We start from the raw sequence: 14701 nt of genomic DNA on the forward strand, positions 1-14701 counted from the left end.
TAGTTTAATAAAAAGCTCCCGTTTATCGAAAATACGAGTTTTACTGATTTACCGAAACGAATATTGTATCAAAAATATTGCGCCGGGACCCGCGCAGGACAAACCGTACGCCGGATCGAAAAAGTCGAAACATGGAATATGCTCGGAATATTACAATTGGGTTAGGAAGGAGTTCTCGGAAGAGTTTCGGGTTCCAAAAACGTAACAACGGATGACGTCGGCTGGTTCCCGTTTATATAAAATAGATTTTAAATACTCGGAAAAAGATTTTATAAATTTCTTATGATCCTTATAAATCCATAAATCAACATAAAAATAATTAGGAAGATATGACAATTATCTATATTTTATTTTGGACATATAAAAATTAAAATACTTAATTAATAATATTTTTAAACATCCAAACACATTTAACACTTAACAATTAGTTCACAGAATAGATATTGAACACATATATTAAGCAGAAATAATTACACGATATATCCCGGATATTACAGTTGTTCCTTTTTGAGGAACCTCCAATTGAATTGGAGAGGATTTAGATAGCTCCCCCTCAGGAGTACTACCCTCAAACCTTTCAGTCTGTGAAGACTGTTTTGCACATGAAGGTGCGGTAGGAATATTCATGGGATGTTCAGTAAAAAACTGATAAATTTTCCATATTTGTGGTGGTTTTTCTTCTCAATCAACAAAACACTCTGAAGAACATTATGAAATTTTTGTTCTTTTGTAAAACAGGTTTCTTTTGAGAGTCACTTGAGTGGGATTGTGTTTGAGTTGCTGTATCTGGGAGAACTGCAGTTTGGTTTATAGATGTTTTAGCTGCATGTTAACACAAATACCGGTTGATTGAAAATTTGAATTTCCTGTTGTTGTTGTCTGTGTGGATTGTGTTGAACCTCTAATGCATTGAACATATTCATCTGTTTTGATTAGGCATAAGCATTGAGACATATAGTTGCAAGCATAATGACAGGAAAACTAATAACCAATTAATTTGTAAACACAAGGCAATCATGACATAAACAATCAAGCAACAAAAACAAATTGATAGAGAAGAAGAGTATTTTCATTAATATCAACCACAGAGTACATTAAGATTCAGATTACATCAAGTAAATCCTAATCCTAACTACTCTAATTTGGGTTTCTTCTTCTCAGCCTCCAACCTCCTTGCCCTGCGCTGGTAAGCTCTGGACATGGAGTGTGCAAGAGAGATGATTCTCTCATGCAACTCCAAAACAGCAAGGCGTTGCTACTCATCTACCATTGCACGTCTCTCCTGCTCGAGAGAGACTTCCATCTCAAAGAAAAGAATGCTGAGTTGATCATCCCACGAGAGTTCATCAAAGATCTCTCATGGAATATCAAAGGGGTTGCAAACAACCCCCTTGAGACGGACACGTAGTCCAAAAGGATCAAAGTAAATTTGGTCTTCATCCAGATGATGGACAGGCTGATAAGCTCCACGAATAAGTCTGTAGAAGACTGGGGCATTTATTTGAGTGAGAGAGAGAGAGATGAACAAGAGGTGAGTTTGAAATTAGATGTTTGTTGAGAATAAGAATAGTGATGAATGATAAAGGGTGAAGCGTTTTAATTTATAGAGGGAGTAAAGATAGAAACCAAAAGACTTTTGATTGCCCGGATAATAAGAGTAATAATCACATAAGAATATTTGACAGTTAGAAATGACTAGTTACTATTCCCCATACAAGTACTTAAGAATCTTAGTTCACTATTTAGAATAACTATTCCCCATGCAAATAAACAAGTACTCCCTACACAAAAGTAACTCCTCCTATCAGCATATAGTCAAATAATTTAACCATTATCAGCTTATTCAAAACATTAGATATAAAGTACTAGTCTACTTATATTAGATTAACATATTTTCTAAAAAAAATATAAGCACGTAAATATGTCAATAAGTCAGAGTAATTATAGATGAAGTATGTCAAAAGTATTTTGCTGAACATAATTTATGAATTAAATCATTTCAGTTTTTCATACTTTTTGCTTCTTTTGATCTGTTATTTATTAACTTCATATAGTTAGAATATGAATTAATAAATATTCAGTTTACTTAGAATTTCGAGAAATTTCAAGTTAAAATGATCAAGAAGTCTGGGTATTTACAGTAAAAGTAGATGACTTGTCGAGAACTCAAAAATAGACATTTGGAGTTAGTCTATCGAGAAGTCATTTTGAGAAGTGAAGTACATGTCGAGAAGTCATTTTAAATTACTCTTATTGAGAATTCAAACTTGACTTATCGAAATGTCAAATAAATACCCAGTTTGTCCAAAAAGTGGACTGAACAATTTCTAACTTTTACTTGAATAAATTCAAAATAAAATTAGAATAAATTATCCAAAATTATTTTACCAAAATAATATATTAATTTAAATTATCTCAGTTCTGAGTTATTGATAAGTCAAGAATTGTACTTGTAGAGAACTCTGTGAATGAACACTATTAGAGAACTCTACAAGGACTTATCGATAAGTCATTTTAAACCTATCGAGAAGTCACTCGAGAAGTCAGTAAATTGACTTATCGAGGACTCACTCGAGATGTCCTAAAATGACTTGTCGAGAAGTCAATTTATACTTGTCGAGAAGTACTAAAATGACTCTGTGAATGAACACAATTAGAGAACTCTACAAGGACTTATCGATAAGTCATTTATACTTTTGATTATTTGTAATTCTTCTTTGTGTTACTTTTACATATTAAGAATATAAATTAACAACTGAGCAGTTTACCTAGAATTTAAAAAATTCCAAGTTAATTGAATTTGAAAAACAAATATACAAAGATTTCTGAAATATTTATAATTCATATTTCAGTTAATTTCTAATTTAATCAAATTAATTTTGATTTACTGGAGATTAATCTGCTATAAAACATTAGCTGAGTTCTTGCCTTAGGATGAAGAATTGAGCATTCCAATTTCACTTACAAGTCTAGTGAAAGTTGCTTCATCCAAAGGTTTAGTAAAAATGTCAGCTAGTTATTTTTCTGTTGGTACAAAAATGAGCTCAATGGTACCATTAGTAGCATGTTCTCTAATAAAATGGTACCTCACATCAATGTGCTTTGTCCTAGAATGATTAACTGGATTAGCCACTATAGATATAGCACTAGTATTATCATACATGATGAGAATTTTGTGTAATACTAGGCCATATTCCATTAGCTGATTTCTAATCCAAAGCACCTGAGCACAATAACTTCCTGCAGCTATGTATTCAGCTTCAGCTGTAGAATTTGATACAGATTGTTGTTTTTTGTTGTACCAGGATACAAGTCATTGTCCAAGGAATTGACAGCTTCCACTGGTACCCTTTCTGTCAACCCTGCATCCAGCAAAATCTGCATCTGTGTATCCAACAGCTTCAAAACCAATTCCCTTAGGATACCATAATTCCAAGTTAGGAGTCCCCTTCAAGTATCTGAAAATCCTCTTTACAGCCATCAAATGTGATTCTTTTGGATTGGCTTGAAATCTTGCACATAGACATGTTACAAACATGATGTCTGGTCTACTTGCTGTTAAGTAAAGCAATGATCCAATCATCCCTCTGTAGCTTGAGATATCTACACTCTTGCCCTTTTTATCCTCATCCAACTTTGTTGCAGTAGACATAGATGTAGATGCCGGTGAACAATCAACCATTCCAAAAAAATTTAAAAGATCCTTAACATATTTAGTTTGGCTGATGAAGATACCATCACTTCTTTGGCTGACTTGAAGTCCAAGGAAGTAACTCAGTTCCCCCATCATACTCATTTCATATTCACTTTGCATAAGCTTAGAGAATCTTTGGCACGGCTTCTCATTAGTAGAACCAAAGATGATATCATCCACATAGATCTGAACTAAGATCATATTTTCACCATGTTTCTTGTAGAAGAGAGTCTTGTCTAAGGTTCCTCTAGTAAAACCATGCTTCAATAGAAAATCGGATAGTGTGTCATACCAAGCTCTAGGTGCCTGTTTTAGTCCATATAGAGCCTTGAGTAACTTATACACAAAATTTGGAAATTTTAGATCCTCAAAGCCAGGAGGCTGTTGCACATAAACTTCTTCTTCTAGCTCACCATTCAGAAAGGCACTTTTGACATCCATTTGATACACTTTAAAATTTGAATATGCAGCAAATGCTAGAAAAATTCTTATAGCTTCAAGTCTTGCAATAGGAGCAAAAGTTTCATCATAATCAATTCCTTCTTCTTGTGAGTAGCCTTTTGCAACCAACCTTGCTTTGTTTCCGGTAACTATACCATTTTCATCCATTTTGTTCCTGAACACCCATTTTGTTCCAATAATGTTTATGTTCTTTGGTGCAGGAACTAACTTCCAGACTTTGCTTCTTTTAAACTGATTCAGCTCTTCCTGTATGGCAGATATCCAGTCAGGATCCAATAGAGCTTCATCAATTTTCTTAGGCTCTACTTGGGACAAAAAACATGCATGTAGGCACTCATTAGCAATTGCACTTCTAGTCCTCACACCAGCAGTAGGATCACCAATAATTGCTTCTCTAGAGTGACTTCTATCCCACTTCCTTGTGTGAGTTTGTTGACTTGTGCCTTCATCATTTTCTTCATTATTGGTATGACTGGTAGATCCTTCTTCTATTTCTCCCCCCGAGTTTGTGCTATCAAATTCAGGTGTTTGAGATGAGCTTCCATTCCCATGATTTTCTTGTTCATTAGTCTCTTCATTCATCATTTACTGTGCATTAACTTCATCTTCTCCATCAGAATCACTATCAATGTTGAGGTTTTCAAATGCAAGGGCTTCAGCTTCATTATCATCAAGGCATTCTAAGCCTGGACACTTGTCATCATCAAAGGTCACATATGTGCTTTCCATGATCTTCTTTTGATCAATCACATAGACTTTGTAGGCTGTTCTTTCCGGTGAATATCCCAGAAAAATTGTTTCAAAGACCTTTGAGTCAAATTTTCCCACATATTCAGAGTTGTCTTTCAAAATGTAACACTTGCTTCCAAACACATGAAGATGCTTTACAGTAGGCTTTCTCTTGGACATGATTGAGTAGGGTGACTTTCCATGTGTCTTGTTAATGAGATATATGTTCTGAGTATAGCATGTAGTGTTGACAGCCTCTTCCCAGAAACTTGTTGGCAATTTGACACCTTGCAGCATTGTTCTAGCAGTTTAAACCAATGTTTTGTTCTTTCTCTCAACTACTCCATTTTGTTGAGGTGTCCTCGAAGCTGAGAACTCTTGAAAAATGCCTTTACCTTTACAGAATTCACTTAATGTAGCACTTCTGAATTCTGTTCCATTGTCATTTCTCAGTCTTTTCACATAATTGTAATCTTCAGCCTATTTTTCTATCTTCTTGATGTGCTCAATTATGGTATGTGGAGTTTCATCTTTAGAGTACATGAACTCTATCCAAGTGTATCTTGAGAAATCATCCACCATCACAAGTGCATATCAGTTCCTTGAAATTGATAAGACATTTACTGGCCCAAACAAGTCCATGTGAATAAGCTGCAAGGGTGCACTAATGGAATTCATATTTTTGACTTGTGACTAGATCTTTTCATCTTTCCTTTCTGACAAGCTTCACAGACTTCAACTTGAGCAAACTCAAGGTTGGGCATGTCTCTCACTAACTCATTTTTGACTAAGTTGTTAATTGCCTTGAAATTCAAGTGAGACAGTTTCTTATGCTATAACTTGCTTTGTTCTTCTGATGCCTTAGTATAGAAGCAGAAAATACCATCCTTATTTATTGAGTCCATGTCTGCAACAAACAAGCTTCCTTTCCTTGCTCCTTTCAGAGCAATTTCACCAGTTTTCTTGTTGATAAAGGTGCATTCTTCTTTGTTGAATAAAACTTCAAAACCTTTGTCTGCAAATTGACTAACACTGAGAAGATTCACCTCAAGACCAGCTACTAGTGCTACATCATCAATGACAACATTTTCAGAAACAATCTTGCCATATCCCATTGTGAATCCTTTGTTGTTGTCTCCAAAGATCACCAATGGGTCAGCTTTCTCCTCAAACTGTGATAGCAGGGCCTTATCACCTGTCATATGTCTGGAAGATTCACTGTCAATAATCCATATGGCTTTCTTCACTTTGCCCTGCACATAATGAGATTCAGGTATGTTTAGTGACCCAAGCAGTGTTGGGTACTTTCTTCTTGTTAACTGATTTAGCAGAAGTAGAGTGATTTCTTTCAGATAAAATAGAATTCAATGATTGTTGTGAACTATCTCTTTCTGATGTAGACTCAATTTTTGATTCTTTAAGATCTACTCTCAGTTTGTGGCAAATCTTCATCACTTTCAAGTTGCAAGAGATGCAGTCAAACTTATCACAGAATGAGTAGGGCTTATTTAAATCTGCTTCATTGTATTTGCAAGCTCCTTCTGTTGGCTTAGTAACACCCTTTTTATAAAGATGAGTTAGATGATTTGTAGAACCACATTTTCCACACTTCTTGCCAGGAACATCTGCAACATAGGCCAGATTATTGCTTTTGGTTATCCCCTTTCTCCCATTTCTATTTTTCTTCTTCTCTCATGCATCTTCAATCTTGGTTTCTTTGACAGGAGTCTTGGTATTTTGATTGTCCATAAAATTTTCTTCAGCCTTGGAAGATTGAGTTGAACTTGCATTTTTCTTTTCATTGTCCTCATCTGCAATTTCTTGCTTGATGATCAATTCTTCTTTACTGAAGTTTACTTCACAAGTCTTAAATACAGGTGACCCAATATTTCTCAGCATTGCTGGAACATTTTCACTATTTGTTGCTTTTCCTCTGTCACCAGTGTTTTTCTTTTTGTTGTTTAAGGCATCATAATCAAGACCAATAGCAATGTTTGCACATGGTTTGTTTTTCTCATGGTACTGACCAACTAATTCAGATGCATTCTTGAAGGACTTCAACTTTACTTCACTTTTCTCCAGTTGTTCCCTTAGCACAACCTCAATCTCATTTGCACACTTGAGCTTGTTTTTCAAATAGCTATTTTCTTGTTTCAAGGCTTCAAGCTCCACTGTCAATAATTCAGCTTCTTGTTTTTCACTTTCAAGCTTCTCATTTAACTTTGTTAATCTGCTAACTTCTTTATTAGCAGCAACCATGCTTCTATGAATATGAAACATTTCTGTGCTCATCTTTTCAACACTTTCCTTATATTGATTCACATTTAAATCAGTGGAGGTAAGAGTTGGTACCTGTGATTTAGATGAGGATGACTCTCCTTACTCCAAGGCCATGACTGCATAGTTTCCTACTTCTTCATCTTCATCATTTTCACAGTCATCCCAACTTTTACCTTCTGCAATATAAGCTTTGCTTTGCTATTTCTTTAGAAGAGCTTCATATTTTGCTTCAAGTTCAAGATACGCTTTATCTTTATTTGCCTTCTTGGGTTTACTGCATTCTGTAGCAAAGTGGCCTAGTTCATCACAATTGAAGCACCTTATATTAGATCTGTCAACAAATCTAGTTTTATAACCACTCTTGCTATCAGAATTGTACTTCCCCTTCTCTTTCCAGCTGCTATCTTTGTTAAAGGATTGTCCTTTACTTTTGAAGTATCTTGGCTTCCTTACTCTAATGTTAGAGAATTTTCTAGCCAGATAGGACATTGACTGATCTAGCTCATCCAGTTCTTCAAGAGTATAGGACTCATCCTTTTCCAACTCTAGTATAACTTGCTCCTGTGAATCAATTGTTCTCTGCTCACTTGTTGAGGCAACTGGAATATGAGATCTTGGTTCATCATTACATGTTTGGCCTTTATTTACTATTAAAGCACTTGAACCATCTACAACATGTCATTGGCCAGATCTCAATGATTGCCTTTGAATCATTTCTAGTTCATAGGTTTTGAGAATTCCATATAGAACTTCCAGAGTTATTCTGCTCAAGTCTCTCCTTTCCCTGATTGTTGATATTTTCTGTTCCAAATGGTCATGGAGGGTAAGCAAGAACTTTAGATTCACCTCTTCAGCTTCATAGTATTTGTCATGAAGTTGCAAGTCATTTATCAGCTTATTGAATCTTGCAAACACATCAGTAATGTTTTCTTTAGGCTTAGCCATGAAACCCTTATACTGTGAAATCAGTATCCTTCTTTGATTAGATCTAACCTCATCAGTTCCTTCACAGTATATTTCAATCTTCTCCCATATTTGCTTGGAAGTGTCATAGTTAACAATATTGTTGCACATCACATTATCAAGTGACTCAATCAATATCAATTGCAAGCTGCTGTCCAGGGAGACTTTCTCCTTTTCAGGGTCAGAATAGTCAGCTGGATCTTTAGGAGCATAATGAGCTGGTATGACCATGTCTCCATCTGTAGATTCCTCAACTCTTAGCATAGGAATGAAGGGTCCATTCTTGAGGATCTAAATATAGAATGGATTGGCCATCTTGATAAACAACATCATTTTCTTTTTCCAAAGAGTGTAGTTAGCTTTGTCAAAGGTAGGAATTTTGATGCTACTGATTTTCTGTGTATTCATTCTTCCAAGATCTTGAATCTGTTTACTTTCAGATTTTGCTCTGATACCACTTGTTAGGTAATGAATCACACACAGTGGGGGGTGAATGTATTTTTCTGATTTTAGGTTTTTCTTGAAAGTTAATGGTTGAACAAAGTAAATTAAATATTGTATTGAAAAGTGTTCATGCAGAATTTAAACTTGCAGAAATTAAAGAACACAAATATTTAAAACTCACTTAATTTTTATATTAAAAATTAAGATTATTTTGCTACAAAATTTCTAAGCTCTTTGATGTTAAAGAGCTCAGCTTTTTCTTGAAAGTGATACAAGAGATTTGATCTAAATTGTTACTTCTAACTAGAGGACCAGTGTTAATTTTATAACTCAGTTAACTGTTGGTTTACACAGTGGATAATAAACATGCTATTAGTTTTTCTAAACTGTCACTTGTCATTTCTATTTATAGAAAAGAAAATCTTCTATTTCTGGCTTAGCATATCTTTAGCATCCTGTGTTTACTTTAATCTTCCTCTGTCAGTTAATCTTTGTCATTGATCTTGCACACTTTTCAATCTACTTTTTATAGACTTATCAATCCAGCTGTTGGATTGTTTGTTGACTGTTTATCTTGGATATTGAACTGATCTGCAATTCTGTACTTTGAGACTGTACTTCGAGATCTCCATTTTGAATTAATAGAACACTTGAAATCTCGATAAGTACATAGGCTTATCGAGATCTCTAGCACTCCATATTGAGTTTGACTTGTAGAGGTCTTTAGCTTGTCGAGATCTCTAGTCTTCATATCTTCACTTTGACTTATCGATAACTCTGAGTTCTCTAGTGAAGGAATGACTTGTCGATATCTCCAATCTTTAGTTCTTTAAATTGGCTTGTCGATATCTTCTTGAGTTTTCGAGTAGCTTTCCTGACTTCTCCACTCCCGGTGGATATTGCTCATCCGTCGAGTAGATATACAGCTCATCCGTCGAGTAGATATTGCTTATCCGTCGAGTAGATATTGCTCATCCGTCGAGTAGATATTGCTCATTCATCGAGTAGATATTGCTTATCCGTCAGTACTCTCTGGAGTTCTCGAATGACTTCTCTATAACATTAAATCTGTGACTTGTAGAGATCTTGACTTAGAATATTTTTCTCCAAACAGATTTATTCAACTCCAAGCTTCTTCAAAATTCATCTGAGGCATGATCTTCTTGATCTTCTTCCAAATAGAATCCTTAGGTTTGATACTGTTTTAGGAAAAAGACTCCAGTCTGCTCCTTTGCATTTTTAAAGACTTTAAGTGTTACAAGTACAAAATACAAATTAAGATAACAATACAACTTACTTAGGGTTGACTCCAAGCTTAACAGATTACTGAAAATAACGGTTCATTAATCTTCTACTCAGATCAGATGTCCATTTTATTTGCTTCATACTATGATCAGAGATACTAATGACATTGTTAGCTCCAGTAATTTTTGACATCATCTACTATATATTACACTTTTGTTTCTTTTTTTGTTCTTTCAGTTACTGATTTGCATGCTGTTTACCTACATGTTTTATTTTGTTAACTGTTATCTTGGCCTTGGCTTACTAAATACGTTATATAATTGCCTTTATGTTGATGTAATACTCAATATTTCCCACATGTATGTATATCTGTTTGATTTATTGTGTAATATATTTTTTATTTTTTATTTAATGGTAATATATTGTGTTTGGAATGTGAAGGTTTTATAGGGATTATGACTAGTTGGAATTGTAAAGGGCTCTTACGAGAAGTAATTCAAGAGTTTCGACACTTGCTATATGTTCTGGACCTAGGTGAGTATATTTGAGGTACATGTTTGGGATAAAATTGATTATGATCACCTACGTTGCTCCGAATATACCTTTAATTTGGTACAGGAAGTGTTTGGTTCTTTGTTTTTGTCGTTAATTAATTTGTAGCTTGTGTATAAGGGTAAAATATCCTTATTTTTTATTTGAATTTTTCATACACTTAACTTTGTTTGAAAAAAACGTGCAACTGGAATTTGTATATTAAGGAAGTTGTTAGTATTCCGGCATACCTAGTTGGAAAGTGTAATTAGTTAAGTTTAGTTTTTGTCTTTGAATGCTAATAGTTTATACACAGAATATTTATAGTTCAGGTGTTTGTTGCAAATTAATAGATGAATATTGCTTGGAAAGGGTTAGGATAATTTGTACTATCGCTTCATCTAATTTTAGTGAATAAAGAATAATGTGAGGCGTGTTTAGATGTTTAAATTAGGCCTGTGATGCTTTATTTCTGTGTGACATCATAATAGGAAGGAGTTGGGTGAACAGAGACCTTGCATAAGAGGACTGTGCGAACAGAGTATGTTGTGAAATTAGTTGCAAAGCCTGTTATATGTAGTGTTTTAATGACCGTGTAAAGCTGGGTCCAATGACAAGGATACTTATTTTACTATTTTCATTGTGATTGGATGACAAAGTACTAGTAGGGATGGAGTAGCAAGACAATCTTTTGCTGACTTACATTAATACTATGCTTCAAGCAATTAAACTTCCTTTGCTACTTTTACAGGCATATATGCATATTTAGTTACAAAATTAGGGACCAATAAAAGAGGTAATAAAGGAGAACCCTATGTTCCTGTATCTCAATTTTTTCTGACCAATAGTGTCGTGGTGCATATTATATATAGAATATAGATGCAGGTGTCTCAGTTGTAAATCAAATGCCTTAACTGTATAATCCTCAATGGTTTCTTCAGATATCATGAAGAAAGATTTGTTAGCTTTAAATATCCTGCATCTTTAAGGCAATTTTAAGTAAGAAAATTGAACTTGGTAATATGTTTAATTTTTAGTTTTAGAGTTTTTTGTTCTAGTTTCTACTTGTATTTTAATATATTGATTCTATTTTGTACTTAAATAGCTAATCTTATGATGAACAGGAGCACTTGTATAGAAAATCTTATATTGGACAATAAAAATACAAGTGATGTAAGCCGCATCCAAGATGCTTTGAATTCTTCATACACCTGTAATAGTTCTCGTTAAACTATAGTGGTTACTATAAACAATGTTTTATTGTAATAAACAGTTTTATATTATAGATTTATTATGTATTCTATAAATCTATTTAGAAGATTTGGCTTGTAGGTGATATTGGTAGAAAAAATAGCATAAAACAATTAAATTTTAATTTTAAAAAATATGTGCAATTTCTTATACATTTCATTGATAGCTATAAAAATAAAATCATTCAAGTTGTATAATATTTTTAAAAAAGCAATGTAACTATTTTTTTAATTCAGTAGACTTGAATAACATTTATACAACAGCTATATAAGCAATTCCCTACTTGAAAAACACTTACTTACATAGCACTTCTAAAATGGTAATACAAGTAATATACTTGCATAATATATTTAAAAGTGTTATGCAAGTAAACTGAACTTGCATAGCACTGGCTTACATAGCGCTTATAAATGCTATGCAAACTAAAAAATGCTATAAAAGTTTAAATTTGTAGTAAAACTGTGTCTCGAATCTCCATTTAAATTCCGGCACCATATTCTCTTGAGCCAGTTCAGAACTCTTGAAAAATCTCTTAAAAGCAGTTATAAATGGTTGATAATTTTATCACCATATTCGGTTGAGACAGGCCAGAATCCTTAAAAAACCTTTTGAAAGCAGTTGTAAATGGTTGGCAAGGAAGAATAGAGATCGAGAGAGAAATGATTTGGAGTCCTCAAATGGCCAAAAGAAGCGGGACTTGTGAAAATGTGAAACAAATCCACAAATGTCAAGTAAATAAAGGAGACCTCTAATGGCTAAAAAGAGTCGGGCTTCTCTAGTGGAAAGTAAAGTTATTATACATCAAAAGTTAGGACGATCCTCTAATGACAACTAAAGTTAGGATACCTCTAATGGCAATCAAAGCCATGATCCTTTAATAGAAAGCAAAGTCAGGATGTGTCGTCTTAGTCACGAGAAAAAAATATGTCGTAGTTTTGATTCCACCCTTGTTCAGGCCTTGTACAATTCCAAAGTACACATTTTGGTCTTATGAACGCTGAAGGTGGGGGCAGATACTTGGAAGAAAGCTAGCTATCTGAGGTAATGCATCCTCTCCGTGGAAAACTGTGCATATCAAACAAATGGTAGTCAAACTGAGTTGAGAGTTGAGACATCCATTAACCCACATATTGGTAGCTCCTATGCAAAGCCATGCTGCTGCGACATCTGAGACGCGCGCTAATCATGCTGAAGTGCAACGTTGCTACAAACTTTCTGCATATCTCTTTCTTTCCCTTTCTCTTATTTTAGAGTGGAAGGAACGGTGAACAGGTCTCTCTCATTACCAATTTATATTTCCAAGTTAATAGTTTCACTTTGTTCTCACTAATTAGGTTGAGGGGGAATATTGATAAATTTAGTATTTGTATTGAGTATGTAATATCCCGTAATTTTTAGAATTCGATCAATAATAGAATAATAGAAAAAAAAAGTATTAAATTTTGATTAAGATTAGGATTTAAAATTGAATTAGAATATTGGGCCTAAAATTTGGATCAGATTCTAATATGGATAACTTGTAGGTTAAGATATGGGGTTTTGTATCGTTATAAATACACCATATTCGTCTTTCTCGTTTTTTATATAAGAATTCGTAGGGCTCTTCTCAGCAAAAATCAGCAGTCTTGTAAAATTCGTAGAAAATTCATCGTAAGTCGGAATTCAGTGATTCTGGACTTTTCGGAGAGGTCTTTTCGTTATCTTCAACTTTCGTGTTTCGTATTTTCTAATATAACGTCGTTTAGTAGGTCAAAAAGGCTATATTCAGATCTGGTCAGATTTTAAGGTAAGTTTTCGATCGATCTTACTAGTGTTTTCAAAATTGTATGTTATGCGTTTATATTTGATTATCAAAATATGGGCTAAGTGATGATATTTTTGAATGTATTATGTGTTACAAGTATACGTATTGTTGTATATATGTGGTGTGTAGACGATAATTTTAGATCTCTGATTTGTGCCATGGTTTGTGAAAATATCGAATAAGAATTTAGGACCGCAGTCACCGGATTGTAGTGACAGTTTTATGAAAATTTAGGACCGTTATCACCGGGTTGTAGTGGTCTTGGCATGAGTTATTGATTTTGGAATTATTGTTGTCTATGTGCTATGTGTATTGTGTGTATCGAATAAGAATAAGAATAAGAATATGTATCAAAAGTGTTTGTTTCTTATATCGTATCATATTGATTATCGTATTTTTTTAATATGTGTATGTGTTACTTGGCCTACTAGTTGGATCGATTATTTTCTTGCTGGGCTGTATAGCTCATTCTTACAATTTCAGGTTTCGTCCGAGATTCGAGTTGAATAGCATTGGAGTTCGAGGACCTTAGTTTTGGAGTAGATTGACTTTTGGACCGTTTCCGTTAGCTGCGCTTTTGTAATAGTGACCTCTGTAATAGACTTTTTCATCAAGAAATTGTATTTGCTTTTAGTTTCGATTTTAGAGTTAATGGTCCGGAAGTGCGGGTCGTTATAGTTGGTATCAAGAGCAGGCTGTTCTTCGGTGTGTGTTAGTTATGGGACTAGTACATTCCCTAGGATTCGATCTTGTGGACCATAGTTTAAGTTTGTCCTATAGGAGATTAGCGAGAGTAGACGTATAGGTTTGTTATGAATTTGGGGACCAAATTCTTTTTAAGGAGGGTAGTATGTAATATCCCGTAATTTTTAGAATTCGATCAATAATAGAATAATAGAAAAAAAAAAGTATTAAATTTTGATTAAGATTAGGATTTAAAATTGAATTAGAATATTGGGCCTAAAATTTGGATCAGATTCTAATATGGATAACTTGTAGGTTAAGATATGGGGTTTTGTATCGTTATAAATACACCATATTCGTCTTTCTCGTTTTTTATATAAGAATTCGTAGGGCTCTTCTCAGCAAAAATCAGCAGTCTTGTAAAATTCGTAGAAAATTCATCGTAAGTCGGAATTCAGTGATTCTGGACTTTTCGGAGAGGTCTTTTCGTTATTTTCAACTTTCGTGTTTCGTATTTTCTAATATAACGTCGTTTAGTAGGTCAAAAAGGCTATATTCAGATCTGGTCAGATTTTAAGGTAAGTTTTCGATCGATCTTACTAGTGTTTTCAAAA

This window comes from Apium graveolens, chromosome 2 (assembly GCF_009905375.1).
Source record: "Apium graveolens cultivar Ventura chromosome 2, ASM990537v1, whole genome shotgun sequence".
In the NCBI taxonomy this organism is placed as follows: domain Eukaryota; kingdom Viridiplantae; phylum Streptophyta; class Magnoliopsida; order Apiales; family Apiaceae; genus Apium; species Apium graveolens.